We start from the raw sequence: 22457 nt of genomic DNA on the forward strand, positions 1-22457 counted from the left end.
TATTTTCTACAACTAGTTACACATTATTTAATTTTTTAAATAATTAAAAAAAATGACATAATGTACTACATATATGAATCTAAGTCTTTGATTCTATTTCAGCCAATTATACATTTTATCAAACTATAATGAAAGAGTATAGATGGAAAAATCAGATTTTTTACATTTTTTTAAGTATTTTATAAATTCAGAAAATACCCACAAAAAAAAATAAAATACAGATTTTAGGGTAAATGTATAATCTTCTTGGGATGTCATACATCTATACATAATGTACTCCATATCTTATAAACATTACCATTTGTTTTAAAGTTAAGAAGAAAAAAAAAAAAATTTCATTTTAAAGAAGGAATTTTTGGTTTTGGGTAAAAATGGTCAAAGAAACATGGATTTGAAACCAAATCTTTGTAAATGCATACAAAGAATGCAATTTCTATGTTTGTTTAACATATTCTCTTTGATTCATACCAAAAAACATACCAATAATCAAAGATTAAAGCAAAAGATTCAAGTTTTTTTCAAAAAACTTACCTAACCCTTCAAGAACAGCTTTTGAATTCGAATGTAGGCTGTTAGATCCACCAAATGATGTGATTTCAGCTCCTCTAAGTTCGTTTTTGGCAAAGAATTGAAAGCCCTCAAGAAATCTTACCCAAAAAGCAAGTTTAAATGTGTTTTTGGAAGGGTTTCTCAAAAGTGGGAAGACCTTTTTCCGCCTGGACTGCTAGAAATCGAGTTTTGGGTGAAAATGATGAAATGGCCATGTGTTTTTTAAGTTAACGATACATACCGAGACGTATCGAGTCGTCTCGATATGTATCGGTATGTATCGGTCGATACATATCGATACATATCGAGACGACTCGATACATATCGAGACGACTCGATACGTCTCGATACATATCGTTTTTTAAATATAATAAAATAATTTTTTTAAAAACTCTCGGCTGTATCGATCAGTATCGATCGTATCGTATCGTATCGGTGCGTCTCGGTCGATACGTCTCGTCTGATCGAGACATTTACATTTAAAAAAAAAGATACGTCTCGGCCTGTATCGTATCGACCACGACCGATACCGAGACGTATCGGCCGAGACGATACGATACGGACGAGACTTAAATCCTTGGTGCCGATGCCGAAGAGAAGCTTGCATTGGGAGGCAGTTGGAGAAGACTCTCCAGACCGTAAAGCAGTGCCTGGGGATGTGATGTTTGAACCAAATAAGTTTTTCCTCCAAGGAACAAGAGGCTGGCGAGATTGAACAAGATCCCAAGCAGATTTAGAGCTGAAATTACCCAAGCATTTGGCAGCCAAGTGACACAGTCATCCCTAAGAAGGGGTTTTCTGGGAATAGAGGGAAATAAGTTCCAGATAGTAGTAAGCACAGGGTTTGAGGTACCTGGGGGATCCCATCCATTAGCATTTAAAATATCAGCCACCAGAGCATTTCTAGGCAGCCTAGAGCCATAAATAGTTCTAGGACTGACTTGATGAAGGAGAATTCCCATAGGGTGCCAATGATCCAACCATAGGGAGGTGGAATTCCCATTACCAATGTGGGATTGGATAGATCCAAGAACAAAGGAGCGAGACTCAAGGATTTTGTGCCAGACCTAGGAAGCGTCTGAAGTTATGTGAACTGTCCAAATGGAATCCGAACGAAGGAGACCAGAATAGATCCAATCCACCCAGATACTTTTCTTCCTAGACACAATCTTCCAAATCAACTTCATGATGCCAGCCAAATTCTCATCCTTAATCCTTCTGATACCCAAACCTCCTTCCACTAAAGGAAGGCAAACTGAATCCCAACTAGTAGGCCGAAGAAACCTTGAGGCATCAGTTCCTTTCCAAAGGAAAAAAGACATGAGGGATTCCAAAGATTTGATAGTGGACTGAGGCAACCCATAAATTCCGGACCAGTAGATGTAGGAAGCTTGCAGTATAGACTTGACAAGCACCAGGCGACTGGTATAAGAGAGAAGCTTGCCTTTCCAAAGTTGAAGTCTTTTCCTAATAAGATCCAGCATGGGAGTGCAGTGATGAGCCGATAATCTGGCCGGGATCAAAGGAAGACCCAAATATTTAATTGGAAGCTGACCAACAGAGAAACCACATTTTTCCTTCAAAGCAGCTTTGTCCACATCAGACACCCCGACTAGGAAAAGAAGGGACTTTGAAAGATTGATCTGGAGCCAAAAAATTTAAATATAATAAATATAAATAACTATAAAATTATAAATAAAAATTTTAAATATTAAAATCTATAGAAAATATATAGATAGAATTCGAAATTCAAAGATAAACTAAAGAAAAAAAATGCAATTCCAATTATCTTATTTGATGGCGGAATTGAAAAGCCACCTACAGACGCTTTACGTGCAATCATTTCGGATAATGCTTGCATCCTCTGTATTACCGCGGCTGCTGGCACAGAGTTAGCCGATGCTTATTCCCTCTCCGATAAAGCATGAAAATGTTGCAAACAGTGCATGATAGACTCAAAGGAGCTAATAGAAGCCTTAGATCATGAGGTCATCTGCGAACGCCAGGTGAGATAGCTTGAGGGCTTTGCATTTGGGGATGGGGGAGATGAGCTGCTGATCAGTGCATAATTGGATTTCCCAGGAGAGGATTTCCAAAGCTAAAGTGAAAAGGTATAGGGAGAGAGGGCAGTCTAGACGCACACCAACAGTAGAAGCAAAATAGCCAGCCGGGCTGCCATTAACAAGCACAGAGAACCTGGGAGTAGATATGCAACAATGAATCCAATGGATGAAGACCGGAGGAAACCCCATCTTGGCTAGGACTTTAGCAATAAAATTCCATCTCAAAGAATCAAAGGCTTTGTGAATATCTATCTTCATAAGAGCAGCTGGGGCATGGTTCTTTCTCTCAAAACCTCTAACTATCTCATTGCACAGAAGGATATTATCTGATATCTTCCTACCTGGGATAAAGGCGGACTGGTTATCACTGACAAGGAGATCCACAACAGTCTTGAGCCTGAAAGCAAGGATTTTTGCAATGAACTTGTAAATTAGGTTGTAAAGGGTGATGGGCCTGAAGTCCGACGTCATAGAAGCTCCCTCCTTCTTTGGAATGAGGCAAAGAAAAGTATGGTTCACCCCTGTAATCTGACTAGGATTGAAGAAAAAACTTCTAATAGCTTTGATGAGATCATCCTTTATGATATCCCAAGTAGCTAAGAAGAACCCCATACTAAATCCATCTGACCCAGGAGCTCGGTTCAACTTGATGGAGTGGATAGCAGCAATAATTTCCTCCTCCAGAGGAATGGCACTAAGGGACTGAATGAGCTCATTAGGAATGAACTTGTTGAGCAAATTATCAGGAATCTGATCAGCAGCATCCAAAGGGCCAGTAAAAAGGTCCTTAAAATAATTCACAGCCATGTCTTTGATATCTTTCACATTAGTAACAGGAGAGCCATCCGGAGCAGCCAACTGTAAAATGGAGTTGAAATTGGATCTAGATTTCATACAGCGGTGGACGTAGGCTGAGTTAGAGTCCCCTAGCTCCAGCCACTTGATCCTGGACTTTTGCCTTAAAAAACTTTCCTCTTGGGAGAGAAGCAAAGATAGCTCAAGGGCAGCAGCTTTTTCATCAGCAGCAAGTTGAGTATTGAGATTATCCACTTGGATTTGCAACTGAATGGTAGCAAGTTTATCTTTGCAGTCCTGAACATTCTGGGATATATTACCAAAGGAATTGGAATTCCAGGCTTTGAGAGCAAATTTCACATTCCTAAGCTTCCTGGCCAAGGCAAGAAGGGGGGAAGAGAAAGCTTGAATAGGCTTGTCCCAAGCATCCTTGACAGTGGTAAGAAAAGTGGGATGAGAGGACCACATGTCAAAGTATTTAAAAGGTTTAGGACCAAAGGAATTGTAAGGATGGATAGATAAAGATATGGGGCTATGATCAGATATTCCAGGGGTGTCAAATATTGCATAGGAAGAGGGAAAGGAAGCAAGCCAGTTTTCATTGACAATAACTCGATCAAGTTGACAATCAATACGGGAGACTCCAGCCCTTTTGTTGCTCCAAGAGAAGGTAGGACCAGTCCAGCGGAGATCATCCATACCTAGGTCTTCAATACAGTCATTAAAAGCAGACATAGAGTCAAGATCCAAATGGTCACCTCCCTGTTTTTCAAACCCAAATCTGATCACATTGAAATCTCCACCAATGCCCCAAGGGAAAGGGCCTATAAGACCAGCAATGTTTCGGAGGTCATCCCATAGAGACAGCCTCTGGACAGGGCAATTGAAGGCATAGACAACAGTGAAAAAGAAGGAGAATTGGTTTAGACGGTCCGAGAAGCTTAAGTGGATGAATTGGGCCGATGAGGAAATCAAGGAGATTTTGATTTTTGAGGGATCCCACATCACCCATATACGGCCATCAGGGTGATGGGAATAATTGGATAAGAAAGAACAACCGGGAGCAATGAAGTTTGAGATCCTGGCAGCATTAGGTTCTTTAACATGAGATTCTAGCAAGCAGCAAAAAGTGGATTGATGATGGCGGATATGGGCTCTAACAGCAGCGTGTTTACAAGGGGAATTGAGACCCCGAGTGTTCCACACAAGACCGAGATTCATTTGGGCAGGGAGAGAGTTTGCACCTTAGTCCCCTGAAGCCGGGACATGACACTTCGAGACGAGGAGGAGCTACAGTGCCGCTGGTTGTAGGAGCAGGCAAGGGAATTCAAACCGGTAGGAGCCGAGACAACAGAGGAGATGCAGTGGTTACTGGTTAGCGGAAGGGATTCGGGTAGGGAGGAAGGAGGTTCCAAACTGGTGACCAAGGAGTCCGTCACCCGATGACCTGACCCAGGTGGGTTAAGAGGGGAGATGGTGTACAGTCATCCAATAATTGTATGTTTTGAAAATATTTAACCTTCAAAATTAAGGACCACAAACTTGAGGAATTGTTCAAAAGTTTCCAGCAAAGCTTAATAATAAGGGCCTTATTCAGAGAACCTAAGCCCCCCAAGCATTTAGGGGTACGTAGAGTTTTCCAAGAAACAAAACTAGTATTCTGTTTATCAGGAGTCCCTCCCCAGAAAAAAATAGACATAATGGAATCAAGCTTATTACTTGTTTTCAAAGGGAAAAAAAAAAAAGACATAAGATAAGAAGAAAAAGACATAAGTGCGCAGATTGGCCTTCCAAGTAGACTGTTATTGAGAATGGAGTATTCACCGAGAGAAGAAAAGAGGAAAGGGGTAGTTTAATCAAGTTGTTTTGTTTGTGTTTCTGTGTATTTTACTGTTATGCCCTTAATGGGATTTATTTAATGAAGTAAAGAGGGAGAAGAAAATCTTAATCTTTCTCCCCCAAAAATTTTTCACCATCGTCTCTCCCTCTTGGTTTTCTCTGTTTCTCCTCTGTTTTTCTCTTCTTTTTCATATTATTTACATGGTATCAAAGCTATAGGTACTGGTTACAGCTCTCTTTGATCATCTTCTTATATTTTCTCAAGTCTTCTATCAACATTGAAGTGTTAGTGGACTGTTGAAGCTTTGCGCCTTCTCCTACCTTTTGTTTGAATGGGTGCAGCACCGTATGCTGCTTTTTGGGACTGTTTAAAGACTAGTTCATGTCCTAAATTAAGAACCAGGTCTCTCTTTGTGTTTGTGGGTGATTGATGGAGTGAAGATTGCATTGGGAGTTGAAGAATAAAATCGGCAGCACCTACAGGGTTTTTGAGATCGATTTTTTTCAGGGTAAGAAGTCGATTTTTTTTTAGTTGAAGTTTTGGACTCTCTTTTGTTGGCTGGGATTTTTTGGAATACTGGATTTTCGGAAGCTACTGGGACAGCAGAATCTTTCGTGGATCACCAAAACTTTTTAGATCAGTTTTTGTCTGGATTTTTTAGGATCAATTTTTTTGCAGAATTTTCTCATCATATATTCTTGCAATTTTCCTCCATTGATTGGACCGTGAATAATGGTTGATAGTTCAGACTTCAGAGACTGTGATGACTGAAGTTTTCTCTTCCTCCTCCAATCGTATCACTGAAAAGAAATTGGAGGGGATCACCAACTTTCTACAATGGAAGAAAATTGTGAAGTTGGTTCTTACCTGTCGTGATCAGCAGGATCACTTGTTCAAGATCAAACCTGATGATGACCCATTGTGGGACACTGTTGATGCTAGAATCTTGGGACAGATGCTGAATTCTATGGAGAACCAAATTGTTGATTTGGTAATACAAGTTGACACTGTTAAGGAGTTGTGGGAGTACTTTAATATTCTGTACTTTGGACAGAACAACATTTGTCGCGTTTATGATCTGTCTCAAGAGTTCTATAGGGCTGATAGAAAGGGTCGTCCTTTGACCCAATACTTTGCTGATTTCAAGAGGATGTATGAGGAATTAAATTCTCTACTTCCGATCACTTCTAATGTGGAGCAAATGCAAAGTCAGCGGGAACAGCTTGCTGTCATGGGATTTTTGGGAGGACTTGGGAAGGAGTTTGATTCGGTTCGTTCCCAAATTCTTAGTGGTGATAAGGTAACCACATTATCCAAGACATTTTCCAGGGTTCTACGTGTTTCTCGTGAGAGTACTACACCTGTTGACACATCGGCTTTGGCCTCTTTTCCACCAAACTGTGGGCCCAATAGTGGGACTCGTAATGGTGGTCATGGTAATAGCAATGGTGGTCGTGGACGTGGGGCTGGTTTTGGTAAACCACCTTCTTTGGGTACTCAAGGCACTTCAGATAGTTTTAATTCGGTGAAGACTTGTCATCATTGTGGTCGTCCAAGACATATCCAATGTTTTTGTAGGAAATTTCATGGCAAACCACCTCAGCAACAGTTTGCCAACTTTGCTACTACTATTGAGTATGCTATTTCTACATCTCCATAGCCTGAGGGTAAGACCGTGAAGATGTCTGATGAGGAGTATGCTTGTTTTACTCAGTTTCAGATTTCTCAATCATCCCAGCCTCCAACTGCCACTACATGTCTTTCAGCTGCTACTTATTGTCCTTGGATCATTGATTCAGGGGTTTCAAATCATATGACTGGTGTCTCAGGTATATTTCCTCCTTCCAAAAATCATCGTCTAGTGTTATTTTAGCAGATGGTTCCTTAGCTAAAGTGGCTGGCATTGGTACTATTCCTGTTACATCTTCTTTGTCCTTATCTTCCGTCCTTTATTTACATGATTTTCCTTTCAATCTTTTCTCTATTAATAGGTTTACCAAAACCTATAATTGTTCCGTAACCTTTTTCTCCGACTCTTGTGTGTTTCATGATCTTATGATGAAGAAAAGATGATTGGTAGAGGTCGTAAATCAGGGGGGGCTATATATACTTGAGGACACTTCATCCATGGCGTGTTCTAGTCTAGCGTCACCTTACCAGATTCATTGTCGTTTGGGTCATCCTTTGTTGGAGAGTTTGAAGCTTCTAGATAGTCGTTTTCGGTCATTTTCAAGTTTGAATTGTGAGTCCTGTCAGTTTGGGAAACTTCACCATGTTAGTCACCCTCCTAGAGTCAATAAACGGTTTGTCCAACCTTTTTCTTTAGTTTATTCAGATGTGTGGGGTCCTTGTCCTGTAGTATCCAAGTTGGGTTTTCGTTATTTTGTTATCTTTGTTGATGACTATTCCAGGGTTACCTGGTTTTATTTAATGAAAAATCGTTTGGAGTTATTTTCCATCTTTTGTGCTTTTGTGAATGAAGTTAATACACAATTTCAGACTTCTTTGCGTATTCTTCGTAGTGATAATTCTAAGGAGTATTTTTCTGCTCCCTTTGCTGAATCTATGGTTCAACGTGGTATAATTCATTAATCCTCTTGTGCCGACACTTCACAACAAAATGGTGTGGCCGAGAGGAAGAATAGATATTTAATGGAAGTCACTTGGTCTCTTTTATTTGAGATGAAAGTGCCTAAATTTTTTTGGGCAGATGCTGTTTTGACTGCATGTTACCTTATTAACCACATGGCTTCCTTTGTTTTACGTGGTGGTATTCCTTTTTCGTTGTTATTTCCTTCTACGCCTTTGTTTGTTTTACCACCACGGGTGTTTGGTAGTGTTTGCTTCATTCGGGATTATCGTCCTAGTGTTTCAAAGTTAGACCCTAAAGCTCTTAGGTGTCTTTTTGTTGGCTATTCCCGCACACAAAAGGGTTATCGCTGTTATTCCTTTGACTTACAAAAATATTTTGTTATTGTTGATGTTTCCTTCTTCGAATCCACCCTGTATGATGCTTCTTCTTTTACTGTGTCTGAGTTGGATGATCAGATGATGATCTTCCCTTGTATGTTGTTCAGTCTATTGTTAACACTGTTCCACAGGATGGATGCCTCATCACCGGCACCTCCTCCTATTGTGTTCCAAAGTCACCAATGGAAAGTATGAGCTCCCCCCGTTTCAACTACTTCTGCCCCATCTACTTCTTTGCCAACTGATCTTGCAATAGGTAACCTTCTTCTGTGGAACCTTTTTCTGATCTTGATATTCCTATTGCTCATTGTAAGGGTGTTCGGAGTTGCACCCAACACCCCATTTCTAACTTTGTTTCCTATGTTGGTTTGTCTTCCACCTTTCATTCTTGTTAAATACCATTGAAAATCATCCTGTTCCTAATTCCATTGTCTAGTCCTGGTTGGAGGGCTGCTATGAATGAGGAATTGTTGGCGTTGGAGGAAAATCAGACTTGGGATCTTGTTCCCTTACCCTCATGTAAATCTGATATAGGTTGTCATTGGGTATATGTGGTAAAAGTGAACCCTGATGGATCCTTGGCCCGTTTGAAGGCCTGTCTTGTGGCAAAGGGCCATGCCTAAGTATATGGTGTGGATTACTTGGATACATTTTCTCTGGTGGCGAAACTTACTTCTGTTCACATTTTGATTTCACTTGCTGCTACTTATCATTGGCCTTTGTACCAGTTAGATGTTAAGAATGCCTTTTTGACATGGGGATTTGCATGAAGAGGTTTATATGGAGCAACCTCCTGGGTTTGTTGCTCAGGGGGAGTCTGGTTTGGTTTGAAAGCTAAAGAAGTCATTGTATAGGCTGAAACAGTCCCCTCGGGCTTGGTTTGGTCACTTCACTGAAGTTGTGTTGGAATTTGGGCTGACACCGTGTAGTAGTGATCATTCAGTATTTTTCCACCGTTCTGGTGCGGGGAAAATATTTCTTGTGCTTTATGTAGATGATATAGTCATTATAGGACATGATGCTACTAGTATTGAGGACTTCAAGGTATATTTGCAGCAGAAGTTTCAGACCAAGGATCTGGGAAAGCTGAAGTATTTCTTGGATGTGGAAGTGGCTCAGTCGAAGAAAGGGATTTTGCTGTTACAACGAAAATATGTTCTTGATCTTCTTTTAGAGACAGGGATGTTGGGTTCTAAACCTCTAGATACTCCCATGGATCCCAATTTAAAACTTATGGCTGATGATGGTGATATTAGCCATAGTACAAGGAAAATAAGTTAAATTTAATGCCCCGCTCTGTTTCTAATCTTAGCCATAGTACAGACTGCACTTCGTTTCATAAATAAAACTTTAACTCTGGCAGATAGAGGAGGGAGTCCCAGGCTTTCAAGTTTCAACATTAAGCTGAATACTAAGAGGCTTACCAATCCTCAGTGCGAACATCTTCTAATAAGCAATCTTCAGGAATGCTATGAAGTTGAATCCATAAAGGAAGAAACTCTTGTTCTTTATTAGGCAAGAACTTTAGGCGAATGAAGCATGACATGCAGAAGTTTTTTATCAAACCACCAAGGGGATGCATGATATACTGCATCCCGAGCTTGAGGTGTATAAATATATACAGAAAAGCTGCCCTTTTCATTGCAGTAGATTACCTTGGCTCCTCTCAGCTCCCACAAAGAAACCAAAAAATATGAAGATTCTCCATTTTGGGTATAGGGTAACCCACAACATAACCATCATAGTTGTCAAGGTATCACCTAGGCACAAAGAAACCAAAAAATATGAAGATTCTCCATTTCCCGTGGTCTCTCTGGGTATATAACTGGAACGGTAGCCAAACCATCTGAGGCTGGTTCTGCATTTGACAAGTGGGTGACTTCCAATTTTCTTGTCATGTCATACCTTGTCAACTCTATGGAACAAGAAATCGTCGGGCGTTATTTGCTTCTTGACATGGCTGCGAAGATTTGGAAGACAGCCAAGGATACATACTCTAAGGTTGGCAATGCTGCTGCTCGGTATGAGCTTCGCCAAAAAATTCTTCAGACCAAGCAACTCGAGTTGTCTCTTTCCTAGTATTATTCCAAGTTGGCAACAATTGGATTTTTATAGGACTTTTACTGCTACCTGTGATGTGGATACTACTGCATTTCAGAAATGGGAAGAGGACTTGTGAGTTTTTTATTTTTTTGCTGGACTCAATATTGAGTTTGATCAGATCCGGGCTTCCGTCCTCAATCGAGACCCTCTTCCCTCTCTGGAACAAGCATATTCTCTTGTTGCTGCTGAAGATGATCGCCGGGCAGCAATGATTCAGCCTGCTACCCAGGAACGATCTGCTCTTCTCGCTGGCCCTCAGTCTAGTACCCGTGGGAATTTTGCCCGTAGTACTGGAACTGATCGTCCGAGCAATGATCGGCCTCCGGTCAAGTGTGATTACTGTGGCAGGGAGCGTAAAACAAAGGACCGTTGTTGGAAGCTTCACGACCGTCCAGCAGAGACCTGGGGACGTGGTTCCAATCGTTCTTCCCAGGCAAATCAGGCTGTTTCTGATGACCATTTTTCTGATCCGACTGGCCCTCTTTCTCATGATGAGATGTAGCACCTCTGCACTTCGATGACCAAGCTGGACACTAACGCTTCCTCCGCTTCTTCTACGGCTGCCTCTGCCATTTCCTTGCCCGAGAATTCTGGTTCAGGTATTCCTTTTAGTGGTATTTGCTCCTCGGTTGATTCCACCTCCTGGGTGATTGACTCTGGCACAATTGATCACATAACAGGTTCACCTTCTAAGTTTTTATCTTATTCTCCTTTACCTGGTAATTCCAAAGTTCGTGTTGCTGACGGTTCCCTTTCCCCTATCTCTGGAAAGGGGACTGTGCAGTGTTTGCCTTCAATGCGTCTTTCCTTTGCCTTGTATGTTCCTCAATTCTCTACTAATCTCTTATCTATTAGTAGTCTTACTAAGGATTTGAAATGCAAAGTCACCTTTTTTCCTTCTCACTGTTTGTTTTAGGACTTGGACACAGGTCGTACGATTGGTAGTGGTAAGGTGGTCGGTGGTCTCTATGTGCTTGACGGGTCGTCTTCTACAAATTCTGCTGCTTTGGTTTCACATGGCTCTACTTCTGCTTCTGCTCTTGATGAACTTAATAATTGGCATCATCGTCTTGGCCATCCCTCTCTTGGGGTTTTAACTACTTTATTTTCCATCTTTGATTAAGAAATGTAATCCAAACAATATTAGTTGTGATGCTTGCATATTTGCTAAACAAACTAGAGCAATTTTTCCAATTTCTGATTAAAGAAAACTAGTTCCTTTTGGCATGATTCATTCGGATGTGTGGGGCCTTGCCCGCTGTGTGTCTACTTCTGGATTTCGTTGGTTCGTTACTTTCATTGACTGCTTTAGTCAGACCACATGGGTTTATTTGATAAATTTAAAGAGTGACGTATTGACTAGTTTTCAATTGTTTCATAAAATGGTCGAAACTCAATTTGCTGCCTGAGTAAAGATTATGCGTACTGACAATGGAAAGGAGTATATGGACGGCCACCTTCAGACCTCGTGTGTTGACACACCAGCTCAAAATGGTGTTGCTGAGCTAAAAAACCGCCATCTCTTGGAGGTTGCTCGCTCTCTCATGTTTACCATGAATGTCCCTACATGGTTTTGGGAAGATGTTGTGCTTGCTGCCTCCTATCTCATTAATCGCCTGCCTACTCGGGTCTTGGATGCTCGCTGCCCAGTTGAAGTCCTCCTGGATAATTCCTCCTTTGTTGTACGTCCAAAGGTCTTTAGTGTTATTAGTGAAGTCTGATTTTAGTCCAGAATGTGCGGTTGAGATCTTCGAAGGGCCATTTCGGCCTCGAAACGATCTCGGATTGCCGAAAAATGGCGTACGTTGAAGAACGGTATATTTTGGGATATATGTTACTGTTTTGGTCCGACCCTGTCTGGTTTGGCAATTTTTGGGTCCAGGGGTATTTCTGTACTTCCTCGGGTTAGGGCTTCTCTATATAATGTTCTTATCTTTGAGAGGGCTGTAAGACAGTGGTTTTGTAACATTTCCAGAGAATAGTGAAATTCGTTCTATTGCTCAGCCGTGGATGTAGCTTCCATCTTGGGGGTGAACCACGTAAATTTCGGGTGTTGTGTGTTGCTTGTTCTTCTCTGTTTTTCGTTTTTTCTTCTGCAAATCGCCATTCTGGGTGTTGTTTTCTTAACATTGGGTGTGTAGTTTTTGCCCGCAATCATCACCACATTGGCAAGCTAGATCCTCGCGGTCTTCGATGTGTTTTCTTGGGATATTCTGCCACTTAGAAGGGCTATAAGTGCTACCATCCTCCTACACGGCGGATGCTTGGTATGATGGACGTTGTTTTTCGTGAATCTGAGGCATATTTTTCACCCACTACACCTCCTCAAGGGGAGTCTAGGAGTGAAGATGTGTCTCCTCTTATAGAACCATTGGAGGTTGAGATTCCAACTATTGAAGAACCATCGACAGAATTAGAGCTTCAAGATGGGATCACTGGGCAGGAACAGGATCAGGATCAGGGGGAGCTTCAGGAGCAGCCTATTATTCAGGGGGAGACTGGAAAATATCCTTACTACAAAGAAACACTTGCTAGAGGAACATGGCTCAAAAAGACTACCACCACTGACCCACCTCCACCTATACTACCGGCTCCAAGTTCTACTCAACCTGCTCCAAACTCTACTTCTGGTAAGCCTGTCTATGATCCTAGTCTTGATTTACCTATTGCTATTAGGAAATCGAAAAGGAGTTGTACTCAACATCCCATCTCTAATTTTGTGTCTTATGATTCTCTATCTCCTTCCTTTCAAGCATTTGTTTCCTCCCTATCCACTGTCTCTATTTCTAACTCTTGGTAGGAGGCTATTGCCGAACAAAAGTGGAAAGAAGCAATGAATGAGGAGATGAATGCTCTGGGAAAGAACAAAACCTGGGAATTGACATCTCTTCCACCGGAGAAGAAACCAGTTGGTTGCAAATGGGTCTTTGCCATCAAGCAGAAGGTAGATGGGTTTGTTGAGAGGTACAAGGCCAGATTAGTCGTAAAAGGGTTTACACAAACCCACGACATTGATTACCAAGAAACATTCGCCCCAGTTGTGAAGATGAACACAGTTAGAGTGATAATCTCCTGTGTTGTTAACCAAGGTTGGGAACTTCAGCGACTAGACGTAAAGAATGCCTTCCTCCATGGTGATCTAGAAAAGGAAGTCTACATGGAGATTCCACCTGGGTTTGCTACTTCAAAGACTGAGGGAAAAGTTTGTCATCTAAAGAAAGCATTGTTTGGCTTGAAGCAATCACCAAGAGCTTGGTTTGGGAGATTTCACAAAGCTATGGTGTCAAACGGCTACAAGCAGAGTAATGCTGATCACACATTATTTATAAAGAAATTGGGGCAGCATATCACAGTGTTGATTGTCTATGTTGATGACATTGTGATAATTGGAAGTGATATTGAAGAAGTGAAGAGGTTGAAGAAGTACCTGGGGACTGAATTTGAAGTAAAGGATCTAGGAAAACTTAGATACTTCTTGGGAATTGAGGTTGCCCACTCAGCATGTGGCATCTCTCTGTCTCAACAAAAATATACCCTTGATCTGCTTAGTGAAACAGGAATGCTAGGATGTAAGCCTGCAGACACACCATTGGAGCCTAATACTCATTGAGGTTGGCCACTCAGCATGTGGCATCTCTTTGTCTCAATAAAAATATACCCTTGATCTGCTTAGTGAAACAGGAACGCTAGGATGTAAGCCTGCAGACACACCACTGGAGCCTAATACTCATCTGAAGAGCAAGGGAGGAAATCCAATTGATAAAGGCAGCTATCAGAGATTAGTTGGTCGGTTGATATACTTATCTCATACTCGACCTAACATAGCATTTGCCGTGAGCTTGGTCAGTCAATATATGCATGACCCTTACTCTTCTCATTTGGAGGCTGCCTACAGAATCTTAAGGTACTTGAAGTCTTCACCTGGAAAAGGAATTTTATATTCTCCTCACAACCGTACTCGAGTAGAATCATATACGGATGTTGACTGGGCTGGTTGCCCTGATGACAGGAGGTCTACATCAGGGTATTGTACCTTTGTTGGAGGAAACTTAGTCACTTGGAGGAGCAAGAAGCAATCTGTTGTTGCTCGATCAAGGGTTGAAGCTGAATTCAGGGCCATGGCACATGCCGTTTGTGAGTTACTATGTTTACAAGGTCTTCTCCATGACCTATACCTTTCCACAACTCTTCCCATGTGTCTCTACTGCGACAACAAATCTGCCATTAGTATAGCACACAACCCAGTCCAGCATGACCGTACCAAACATGTGGAGGTTGATAGGCAATTCATCAAGGAAAAGCTGGAGCAAGGAGTTATATGTGTTCCGTTTGTGCAGTCCAGTGATCAACAAGCAGATGTCCTTACTAAAAGTCTTTGTCATAAGTCCTTTTCTTCTGTAATTAGCAAGTTGGGCATGCATGATATATATGCACCAACTTGAGGGGGAGTGTTGAATGTTCACGGATTACCCGTGACCCAGACCCGGATCCAGACCCGGATACATTAAAGTGTCCAGGTTCATTATGCACATGTTGCACATGTTGCACATGTGATTTGGCTGTGATTTTATTTCCCTTATTGTATTGATCTCTGATTATAAATAAAGAAGCTGTGGGCACATTGTTCATAAGCCACATTCAAGCAATTCCACATTCCAAAAGGATAAAAAGTCAACCCCCAGGTCAAGAACAAAAACTGGAAAACATTGCTAAAAAACATTGTTCTTAAATCTATAAATTCCATAAATCTTAATATGGTAAAACAGTGCTAAAAACAAAAGTGCGGTAAAATATTCATTTGTTTTGATGTCTAAAAAATAATTTTCAGTTAAAGCCATTTTGACAGCATTCGCGCCCACCAAATTAACTTTGACCGGAACATAATCCCTTAAATATAAATCAGATTTAAGCAATCTTGGATTTGTTGGAAAGCTGGTTTGTGCTCTACGTAATACTAAAAGTCTCATGTAAAAATAAAATCATCTGACTAGTCAAACTTCTTAGAGAACAAGAACATTTCTCTAAATCAAGAACAATGTAATTAGTTATAGATAAGATCATATTTTCTAAGAACAGTATAAACCAATGTATGTTTGATTGTTTCAAACTTCCAATAGCTTGCTTCTTCAGTTCTGTTGTCTTCTAGTTCTATGTTGATTTTTGTTGACTTCATGTGGCTTAATATTGATTTTTGATGACTTGATGTGACTTAATGTGGCTTAATGTTGATTTTTTATGACTTGAGAAGGCTTAATGTAGATTTTTGATGATATAAGGTACATATTGTAGCACATTAAAATATTTTTAGAAAAGGGGGAAACAAAAAATAACACTTGGGGGCGCCTTGGTCACCTAGGTTGGCGCCTTGTTGCCTAAGCGCTTAGACACCCCTCCAGTGCCTTGGGTCACTTTGCCGTATACAAGAACTAGAACAGAGGTGAGAAAATAAGATTCAATTAATCCATTTATAGAAATTTGGCTAGTCCTCATAGTGAGCATGTACCAGATAAATAAGATTCAATTAATCCACTCTGGTCAACCACAAGAGCAATTAGCTACAAGAATCAGAGCCATGATCCAAAATTTCCTTCCCATCTACCACATTTAGAACTCATAATTAGATTTTTAATCCTACCTAAATAGGTCTCTCTCTCTCTCTCTCTCATGCACTAAATAGTTTCTATATACACTATTTGTTTTGATCTTTGCCAAATTTCTATAAGGGGATTTTGTCATGAGGCTCCCACCATTGCAGGGTCTGGGAGGGGCAAATGTACGCAGCCTTACCCCTTGCTTCGCAGGCGAGGCTGTTTCCAACGTAACTGTTGTGCCAAGGTTCGCCCACTACACACACAGAGAGACAAAATTAGGTAACAAATTAATTTATAATTAATCTCACCAATCATTGATTATGTGAGCTGGCCCCAACACACAGACAATAATTCAATCACTGATTATGTGAGCTGGATCCAATACACACACACACACAATTAGGTAACAAATTAATTTATAATTAATCTCAACAATCACTAATTATATGAGCTGGATCCAATACACACACACACAACTAGGTAACAAATTAATTTATAATTAATCTCACCACTCACTGATTATGTGAGCTGGATCCAACACACACACACACACACACTAATTAGGTAACAAATTAATTTATAATTAATCTCACCAATCACTGATTATGTGAGCTGGATCCAACACACACACACAATAATTAGGTAAAAAATTAATCATAATTAATCTCACCAATCATTGATTGTGTGAGCTGGATCCAACACACATACACACAAATAGGTAACAAATTAATTTATAATTAATCTCACCAATCACTGTTTATGTGAGCTGGATTCAACACACACACTCAATAATTAGGTAAAAAACTAATTTATAATTAATCTCACCAATCACTGATTATGTGAGCTGGATCCAACACACATACACACAAATAGGTAACAACTTAATTTATAATTAATCTCACCAATCACTGATTATGTGAGCTGGAACCAACACACACACATACACAATTCTTAGGTAATAAATTAATTTAGAATTAATCTCACAATCACTGATTATGTGAGCTGGCTCCAATAGGCACAGACAAAATTAGGTAACAAATTAATTTAGAATTAATCTCACCAATCACTGATTATGTGAGCTGGTTCCAAATTGTTGACTGAGGGTGAAGTCCCAAGTTAAAGTTCCAAGAGGTGCTCCTAGTTCATTCCCCCCCTTATATATAAAAGGTGCTCCTGGTTGTTGGAAGAATAGGATGAATTCAAATTTTCTATCACGTAATCAAGAATCAAGTAAAGCTGAATATTGATACTTACTACCACTATAAATAGAAACTTCAGAGGAAAAGACAAGGTGAAGGAAGAAGTCTCAAAGAAGTTTTCCAGACAGTCCAGTAAGATTTTATGAACTCTATTGTTTGTATTGTTCTTGTCAATTCTCTATTATGTACCGTATCTTCCTTCAACTTATTCATTTCTTCAATTATAATAGAAGGCTTGATCTGCGGGCAAAGACAAATATTAATAACAAGGTTCTCAAAAGTGATTTTTAAACGGTTAGACAATATTTTTAAGCTTTAGGAATGGTAATGTCCTTGTTAGGTTTTGCATTCTGGTCTATTCATTTTCTTTTTCATTTTTTTCTCGAATTATAAAAAATATTTGCTAGGTATCCTTTTCTAAGTAGAATGGAACTGTTGTCACAGCCCACTGCTGCTTGTAGGTTGTAGCTCTTCTCAAGAATTAAAATATATACCAAAAGATAGATACATAGACATCAAATTCACTCCAAATCCAATTGAATTAGTTAAGTTGTAGCTCTTCTCAAGAATTAAAATATATACCAAATAGAGAGCCAAGCACTCTATTTTATTATAAATAGAGAGCTTGGCTCTCTTTGATCATCCAAGCATTACAGCTCTAATTTGTTCTACTAACAATACTTAATTGTCGGAGGATAACTTGATTCGGCAGCAACAACAACATTCTGGTCATTTTGATCCTCCTTGGTTCTTGATGTGGTACGAGGAGTTTAGGACTCTAGGATGGGCATAGGGGTGACTTGTTGCTTGTATTGTTGGCTCTGATATATTTGACCATGTTTGATGTATAATTTATGAAATGGTTTATAATTTGGTGTCTATTCATTCCTAATGCATATTTAAGTTGTTTCACTTGAATTATGTGTTCTAGTATTAAACATTGTGTGGAATAGGGCATATTAGAGAATGCATAGTGTACATTACCAACCTAGGGTTCAGAGTCAAACTACCATTTTGGGTGAATTTTTTTTAAAAATCTAAGGGTTCCATTATGTTTAGAGGTCCTAAAATAAAGTTTCCTACAAGTTTCAGGACCTAATTTGCACATTTGGCCCTCGAAACTGCTGGAAAAAGTGTCCAAGTTTCAATCCTGGTCAAAACCAGGCTTGGAACGGAAACCTAGAACTATGTGATTCCTGGGGCTTCCCTTTCTCATTGTACCCTGCACCGAGCCCCTCCTAGCTGAGGGCCATGGCCTTGTATTTGTTTTAGCTATCTCCGTCTTTCTCCCCTGGCTCTTACGGGAGCTCATGTATTCTTTCCTCCTTTCTTAATATATTTCTTGATCACCAAAAAAAAAAAAAAAATACCAAGCCTTGGACGATCTGGGGTGTATGTTGTTTTCTGAAGCTGAAGGTCAAAATTTGATGACTTATCCTCAATATCTTTAGTTTGTCCTCGACCAGCCCCCTGAAAATTGCAGTATTTGAATCATCACCTAGGAACATTTTAGGCCATTTTTGTAAGACTCTTCATTTGATGCTTGTTAGAGTCTATTAACAGAGAGGAACTGAAGAACCTCACTAGATCGAGGGAACCACACGACATATTTGCTTCAATTTAGGAGCCTTTTTTCCCCAGTTAAAAACTGAATTTTATTCAATAAGGTAAAAAAGAAATAGGGAAAGAAATAAACAAGCTCCAAAGCATAGACAAGGCCACCCAAAACAAGTGAGGAAACAAACTGATGACACTAGAATCGATCCATTACTTGGCAATGCCATGCGCAATCTCATTGGCATATCTTTAATTGAAACGAGATGTTAATATAAGAGCCCAAAACAAGCACAATTAACAAGATGCAAGACCAGATCCCCACAGTGGAGGAGTGCCCTTCCAACTACAATCTAACTGAAGCCTTTAACTCTGCAAATGCAAAGGTCAAAGAAGAGAAGGCTTCCAAATGGACAGAGATCATCCTCCACATAAGAAAACCAAATAAACAGACAATGGCTAAAGCCAAAGAAGGCCACCAGGCAACCATGCCATCCTGATGAATTTGAACATACTACAGGTCCACAGCTACAATCCAAAACCACCGGAAAAGAAAAGAAAGAATGAAAAGCAATCGTTCTTAGTCCCCATCAACAAGAGTAGTTACAACGGGAAAGCGCAGCAGTGGTTCATTTACATAACTAGTTATTTTTTTGCTATACTATACCCTCCATATTATTCTGGTGCCAGAGCCTTGGCTAAGGCCATATCTCTGCTTCTGTAACAAATGAGTTATAGCTGCATTTTAGACTCAAGAACATCATATATTTAGACTATAATCTATAACAGTTAATCACCATTGGGAACTGCTCAGATAGGATGAATTGAAATCTAGCCAGACTCTACAATGGCTCAAGATGCACTTATATTATTTCTTTTAAGAACAAATGGAATAAACTCTTGGTTGAAATACTCTATGCAATGCCATGTGCACCAAAAAAGAACATAAAAATTAAATTTTAAATAGGAGGTTTGCCAACATAAGTAGACTTAAGAATTTACTCTCATACTTAATCTACAACATGTTAGGAAGGGGACTAGGAGCACTAGGCCAAAGTAAAAGGGCTGCACCACGGTGCAAATCCGACTTTCTCAGGGTCCCAAGATGGATGGAATGAAACCTTCAGTTTTTTTTCACATGAAGTGGCTGCTCTCAAATACTCAAAGAACATCTTCATGCTGTCAGCCCAAGTTTTTTACCATCACTACAAGTGACGGTCCCTAGAACTAGGCCGAACTAAGGTCATATCATCTGAATGAATTCAACTACCTAGCTTCTTTTCATGCTCTATTCTACCTTTCCTTAATGTCAGAATTCTTTATGGTTCTCCATTTGTTTGTGCGAATTGTACAAGAGGGTTATCTCCTACCTGTACTGCATTGATGACTCAAAGGAATAGTACTCTCTATATTTATATGTTTCTAGAATAACTAAGTATTCTCTAGATTTACAAGAAATTACTGATAATTTTTATTTTTACAAGGACTGTAATCCACACTTTATTACTAAGAATTATTAAGGATAGGATAAGTATGCCAACTTGTATGAGTTAGATTTTAGGATAGGAAAGTAGGTAAGAAGAGGAGAAGAAGTTGGAGGAGGAAGAGGAAGAGAGGAGAGGAAGAAGGAGACAAGGAGAAAGAAGAGAAACTATTTCGGTTGTAATTGTTGTGTTGGAGATTATTCTCTCCACACCTATATTGCTCAAATAACAACAGTTAACATATTATATCCAACCTCCCTAGGGAGGTAAAAGGTAAAAAAGAAGAAAAAGAAGAAATTACATAATAAGGGAACTAGATAAGGTCCAGTTCCTAAAGTACCCCTAGGACATAAAGTCTAATAACTCTAACACTCCCCCTCAAGCTGGAGAATAAATGTCATGCATTCCTAGCTTGCATAGGAGAGTACTAAACTGAAGAGAGGCAAGTGCCTTAGTGAAGATGTCTGTCAGTTGATCACCAGTCTATACAAAAGGAGTACAAATGCAGTCAGTCTATCTTCTCCTTGATGAAGTGTCGATCAACTTCAATGTGCTTGGTTCTGTTATGTTATACTGGATTGTGGTTAATACTGATGGCAGCCTTGTTGTCACAGTAGAGTCTCATAGGGCCTTCAGTGTCAAACCCCAATTCCTGAACTAGTCTTTTCAACCATATGAGTTCACACACTCCATGAGCCATAGCTCTAAATTCTGCCTCGACACTAGATCTAGCTACAACCGGCTGTTTTTTTGCTTCTCCATGTAACCAAGTTACCTCCCACAAAGGTACAATAGCCGGAGGTAAACCTCCTGTCTGTGATGGATCCAGCCTAATCAGCATCAGGACCTTCTACTCTTAGGTGGTTGTGCCTGGCATACAATAGTCCTTTTCCTGGGCATGACTTCAAATATCTAAGAATACGATACACAACATCTAAATGGCAACTCTTGAGGGCATGCATAAATTGGCTCACTACTCCCACTGCATAGGAAATATCTGGGCGTGTCATAGAAAGGTAAATAAGCTTCCCAACTAGCCTCTGGTACTTTCCCGTATTAACAAGGGAAGGACCATAATCTTCTCCTAGTTTATGATTTTGCTCAATAGGAACTTGTTGGTTTGCAGCCTGACATAACTGTCTTTGTCAACAAATCAAGCACAAACTTTCGTTGACATATGTTGATTCCTCTCTTGGTCCTTGATACTTCAATGCCTAAGAAATACTTCAAGGGACTCAAATCTTTGATTTCAAACTGTTCAGCCAAGTAGATTTTTAGTTTATTTATGTGAAACCCACATCTAATTTGAGCCCATATGAACTTGTGTGATTTCAGATTCTGGTTCAATATCCATGTATGCCTCAATGCTGTGGGTTGTATCGGTCGAAGATACAGACCAATCCCTTGACTCATCTATGGAAGATTCCGAAGAGCCAACCCAGTTAGCCATTATTGAGTCTGAAGAACCTGGTGGGACCCCGCACATAAGTTTTATATGCGAGACATGCTGGATTGAGCATATGCAAAACCTCTCAATCTCTTAGGCCGGGTCATTGGTAAGAAACTACTGTTGTAAATATAAAGCTAGTGTTTTACTTGTATAATGGGCTGAAATGTAATTTTTCCCTGTGGGACCCACATCCCCATATGGTCTGAGCCGCCCGTGTGCCAACACGACCGGGTTCTCAATTATGTCTTGACCCATCATTCCCGGGACTTAACTATAAGTTATTAGGGAGTGAGTTGTCATTTAATTAGTTTAGAGAATCAATTTTCCAAACTATTTCCATTATGACCAAACCAAACAAGCTTTAGTATGACTAACTATATAAAGAGGACTTGGCTTTAGGAATTCATTTCCCTATCTAACAAGAACCGATTCTACTCTAGAGAAAGAAGAGAAGTGAAAGAAGGAAAGGAGAAGTAGGGTTTGGAACACTTGGAGCTTGAAAGGAGGAATTCTAGGAAAGGATTAATTGTTGGGGCTGCTACCATCTCCTCCATTTCATATCCAGGTAAGCCATTAAACCATTCTGAAAATTGCTCAATTTCTTCCTTTCTTCTTTGGTTTTGCTGAGTTTATAACTCATCTCTGTCCAAACCTTGTGAATTGGGGGTTGTGAAGATAAAGCCCTAAAATCTACATGCAATTGGGTTGGAATGACCCAATTGATATATTCTTCCTTCCCCCTTTACCAATTTTTGGTTTTATGGCTGTGCATGGCAAGATCCATGAAAGTATAGCTCAAACCACCATACTGTTTCAGCCACCGGATGGAGTTGCAGGCCTCTAACTGTTCGACCGGTCC

General features: G+C 40.0%; 1 long non-coding RNA gene across 1 annotated transcript; it reads right to left on the reverse strand.

Annotated features, from left to right (window-relative positions):
- Positions 1–2385: 2385 nt before the first annotated feature.
- Positions 2386–21725, reverse strand: LOC122647802. The gene is made up of 3 exons (XR_006330974.1): positions 21714–21725; positions 9539–9541; positions 2386–2461 (listed from the first exon to the last, which is right to left on the reverse strand). It is a non-coding gene; the product is annotated as an uncharacterized LOC122647802 (long non-coding RNA).
- Positions 21726–22457: the final 732 nt, after the last annotated feature.

The sequence above is a fragment of the Telopea speciosissima genome, unplaced genomic scaffold (genome assembly GCF_018873765.1).
Source record: "Telopea speciosissima isolate NSW1024214 ecotype Mountain lineage unplaced genomic scaffold, Tspe_v1 Tspe_v1.0169, whole genome shotgun sequence".
Lineage (NCBI taxonomy): Eukaryota > Viridiplantae > Streptophyta > Magnoliopsida > Proteales > Proteaceae > Telopea > Telopea speciosissima.